The 4,979-nt window shown below is 34.4% G+C and overlaps 1 non-coding gene across 1 annotated transcript; it reads left to right on the top strand.

The window, feature by feature from the left end:
- Positions 1–1,490: 1,490 nt before the first annotated feature.
- LOC123238321 lies at positions 1,491–1,593 on the top strand. The gene has a single exon (XR_006505523.1). It is a non-coding gene; the product is annotated as a U6 spliceosomal RNA (small nuclear RNA).
- The last annotated feature ends 3,386 nt before the right edge of the window (positions 1,594–4,979 follow it).

Below are 4,979 nucleotides of genomic sequence, written 5' to 3'. Positions count from 1 at the left end.
AATATGCCTGTAAATCCATGTAGACTGGAGTTTTTTCTCCTTTTGGTAGCTCTTTAATTAGAAGTTCAACTTAATTTTCTAATATTTGATTAAAATATTTATTCCAGGGGGCAGCTGGGTAGCTCAGTGGATTGAGAGTCAGGCCTAGAGACAGGAGGTCCTAGGTTCAAATCCGGCCTCAGACACTTACCAGCTGTGTGACCCTAGGCAAGTCACTTGACCCCCATTGCCTACCCTTACCACTCTTCCACCAAGGAGCCAATACATACTATTGACTCCAAGATGGAAGGTAAGGGCTTAAAAACAAATAAATAAATAAAATAAAAGATATATTCAAAAAAATATTTATTCCATGTTCTATTGGCTAAAGTATTCCTCCATTTATTTGCAATTCGCAGTATTGTTGAGACATTATTGTGTATAGCAAGTTCTGATCATTCTTTTTATTCCTTTTCTATTTGTGATTTTACCTTGTTCATATTTATAGTTCGTGTAATTTTATTTTTCTCCCACTTTTTGTTAAGGTTAGCTAAAATAGTATTGTTAGTCTTTTCAAAGAACCAGGAATTGATTTTGATTATTGAGTCTTACTTTAAATTTTATCTTTTTGTTCTAATGTTCAATTTTTCATCTTTTGAACTTATTTCAACTTTGTTTACTTTATAATTTTAATTATACATTCAGTTCATTTATCCTCTTTTTCTATCTTATTAATATATGTTTCCAGAATTAAAATATTTCCTCTAAAGACTTCTTTAGTTGCATTGGCATGTTTTATCATTATACTTCTCTTTAACATAATTACTAATTATTTTTATAAGAGAATGTTGAATAATACAAAAATCCAAATATGGGGACTTGTTTGAAGAGGATTACCACCATCATATGCCTCAACAAGAACTTGAATAAAAGATACATATATAAGTGGGAATTTAAATATATGAATGGGAAATGAGAGGTTATGAGGATTTTATTCTACATATCTCATCAGTTCTTATTCTCTTATAGGGCAAGAAAGTTGATAATTAATGGCAAAGAGACAATGTAATGAAAAATAAGACTGAGATGGATAATGGAAAAGCAATACTCAGAAGAAAGCAGTATAGTAACTTCACCAAAGGAAATTACTGCGCTTTGGAAATGGAATTTTGAATTTCCCCAGGCATATATTCATTCTTGACACTTACAGCTGTATGTGCATTTCCATCATCCATGTTCCCCAGCCACATGTTCTTTATGGGATTGCTCTTTATGTATATGCCTCTGGTCATGCTCTCTCTACATTCTCTTTATGTGGGTCCTACACATGGATTCAATGTGTCCTCCCCCACGAAAGACATGACAATTCAAAAACCCTTCACAATCCTGGTTGCTCTTCTCTGGATACTCTCCAGTTTATCAAAGTCTTTCTTAAACTGCAGCACCCAGAAATGAACAGAGGAATTCAGAGGTGAGAAGAATACTTTTTTTTTCAAAACAACTATTATTGCCTGCTTCAGCAGCATGTATAATAAAATTGGAACTATACAAAGAAGATTAGCATGGCCCCTGCACAAGGAAGACATGCAAATTCCTGAAGCATTCCATATTTAAAAAAAAAACTTTCTACCCATGTTTCTGCCTTTTACTACTCATGAAACTGACTTTTTTTGTACCCAATAGGCAACTAGGTAGTACAGTGAATAGAACTGGATTGCTATTATTGCTGGATAGTTTATTATTTATTATTATACCTCCTCGTTTTTTGTGTTCTACAAATTTGATGTCTTCATCTATGTAATTGATAAAAAAAATATTAAGCAGAACAAGGCCAAGCATATATGCTTGGGATATTTTCCTGCCATGTTCACACAGAAGTCTTAACAACTGTTCTTCGAGCTTCATTACATCTTTATATAGGAACCACTTTTCTTTCACTAAATTTGTGATACTATTAGATTAAATGTCTTTTGCTTTGAGTCCATTTATCTTTTCATCATCCTATAAAAGTCAAAGCATGAAAAGGGGATGATAAAATATGATTTTGAGTGGGTGGCAATCCATAGAGTGCCTTGAACATGTGTTAGTTTTCTAGGGGCCCAGGCATGGGCCTGGAAATTTTACAAGCATAAATATTAACATGATAAATTTAGCACAATTCTACAAGAAAGAAACTTGCAATAAATGTTCTATAGCCAAAAGCAATAACATCTAACCAGAAGCAAACAGCAAAGAATCCAAGCCGCATTCACATTCAACCAGTGTCACTTGAAATTGACATTGAAGTAATGGCAATTTAATGAGAAATTATGTTTTGGTCATTTGGCAAAAGCTTAGGAAAATATCAGTAAGGTAGAGGAGTATGTCTTCAGAATGGTAATCAATTCCCTATCCTACTTTATACTTCTGCTCTGAACATTTTAAAAAGGGACACATAAAAATTGTAGTAGACACTCAGAATAATAATACAACAACTTGCCAATAATGCTTGGCTGTTTCAAACTGTTTTAGATGGAAAAAATCAAGGCACTTAATAGCAAAGTAGAGTCATTAAGAAAGAAAGATGGTGGCAGAACTAGAGAGAGAGCCGAGAATTACTGACTAAATGTTTCTGATCAATTCATCTTGTAAAACTACTCCTAGGGGGTAGCTGGGTAACTCAGTGGATTGAGAGTCAGGCCTAGAGATGGGAGGTCCTGGGTTCAAATCTGGCCTCAGACACTTCCCAGCTGTGTGACCCTGGGCAAGTCACTTGACCCCCATTGCCTACCCTTATCACTCTTCTGTCTTGGAACCAATACACAGTATTGACTCTAAGATGTAAGGTAAGGGTTTTAAAAAACTGCTCCTAAATCTCTCTGAGCAATCCCTTGAAATTAAGCTAACATCTTATTGATAAAATGGAAAAGTTATCAAATATGACAGAAATAAAGTCAATTCTAAAGGAATAAAGAGGGAAAGAGAGTGAAGTCCCTCTTCTGACTAAGGAGAGTTTGTATTTTAAAAATATTTTTGCTATGCTTACATATTTCAAAATACCTAATTCATTTATTTTCCCAACAACCACAGAAAATCTTTATATGGAGGAATCATATGCTAAAGCCTATGGCATGAATGTGTTGTTTAGCCCAACTCTCCTACTACAACCTATATAGAGTACCTTTTCCAATATTTGGACCCAAACTGAGGCCAGGAAGAATTTTTAATGTTATTAATGGTGAGCTTGGGAAAAAAATCAATATATATTTTAAAAGTCATAGGTGGGAAAGAGAGAGATAGAAAAGAGAATAAAAGAAAAATCAGAAACTTAATTTGGAAGGAACTGTTCCTGGGTATGTGCTCCTATGGTTATAAGATAAATAAAATTGAAAAATAAAAATAAAATTGCTGGGGGCAATATAAAGTTTAGATAAGACATGAAATCTGATCTCATGAAACATATAGATCAGTGGGGTCATATGATATATACTAATATAATATAACTTTACTACAAAATAATATTAAATGCAATGGGAATTCCAGGGGAAAAGAGGTTATCAACTGGTAGAAGGCAATATCAAGGAAAGTTTCACTGATAATATAGGATTTAAATTTTAACTTGTTTTTAAGATTAACTCTACAAGCAGCATCTGGGAAGGGGACAGGAAATTCAAGGCATGAAAATCAGTAAAAGCCACAGTGTCAGAAAAATGCAGGACATGTACAAGGAACCAAGCTTGCAGAGACCTTATAGTACATAAGGGGAGTAGGATGAGATAGGGCTGGAAAAATATGATGGTGTCAGATTGTAAAGTATCTTGAATACTAAGCAAATGATTTTTAATTTTACCTGAGAAGCAAAGTACACTGAGTATTCTACATTGAGTAGAATATGGTGTGACCAAATAAATTCACAAAGATTAGTCTGGTAGCAACAAAAAGTGAGATGAGGGTAGTGGAAGTAGAAGCAGAAAGATTTTTGGGAGGCAATTACAATAGTTCAGGCTAATGGTGATGACAGTCTATGAATGCCAATACTAGGACAATAATAGTGGGAATAGAATAAAGAAAATGTATTCAAAACTTTTGTAGAGGTAGAATCTAAAGAATTTGATAACTTCTTGGAAATGAGAAGTAAAGAGAGGAAAGAGTCAAAAATAAAACCAGTCAGAAACATGGGAAAATGAACAAATGCATTCTGAAGAAAGTGGAGATGTGGTGGAAAATTCAATTGACTGTATTTTTAAAAACGTTTTTATTTTGCTAAGATATTTCAAAATATATAAGCAATTTGTTTTCCCAACAACCATAGGATATGGTTGGAATATAAAATCCCAGTATGTACTAGGTCCTGGGGGTATAAAGAAAAAATAAATATTCCCTCAACTCAAGGGGTTTATATTCAAGGGGTAGGAAGAGAAAGTGGAATTTCACAGGACCTTTCCTTAGTTGGAGTTTCAAGTGTCCTTCCAAATCATTTACTCTGCATGTAAATGCATGTAGATTTAGCTGTATCACATATGTATATGTTGGTGTGTGTATCCCCTGTTTACATATCTGTGAATATAATGTACCACCTTCTGCCCAGTCAGATGTCATTTAATTGGAGGCAGAGATTCTCTGTTTTTGTATCCCCAATGCCCAGCACAGTGACTGACACATAAGAACTGTTTGATAAATTCTTGATTGATTGAGCTTGGAGTTCCAAACATGGGGGAAGAAAGTGGAGGAAGGGGAAGAATTCCAGACACGGGAACAGTCTGTGCAAAGGCAAAGACATGGGAGATGGAATGTTAAGGAAGCAACAAAAAAGTCAGTTTGGTTAGAATGTATGGTGTCTGAATGGGAGTAATATGAAATCATATTGTAAAGACAGGCTGGAATCAGATTTTAGGAGGCTTTTAATGCTAGAAAACAGAAGAGGTTTTTTCTGTCCTAGAGGTAGGAAGGAGTTACTGTATTTTCTTGACAGACTTTTGCTTCGGAATGTCAATTTGGTAGCTATATAGAAGATGGATTAG

This window comes from Gracilinanus agilis, chromosome 2 (genome assembly GCF_016433145.1).
Source record: "Gracilinanus agilis isolate LMUSP501 chromosome 2, AgileGrace, whole genome shotgun sequence".
In the NCBI taxonomy this organism is placed as follows: Eukaryota; Metazoa; Chordata; class Mammalia; order Didelphimorphia; family Didelphidae; genus Gracilinanus; species Gracilinanus agilis.
Note: the sequence above shows the minus strand (reverse complement) of the source record. Positions and strands in the feature narration are given on the sequence as shown.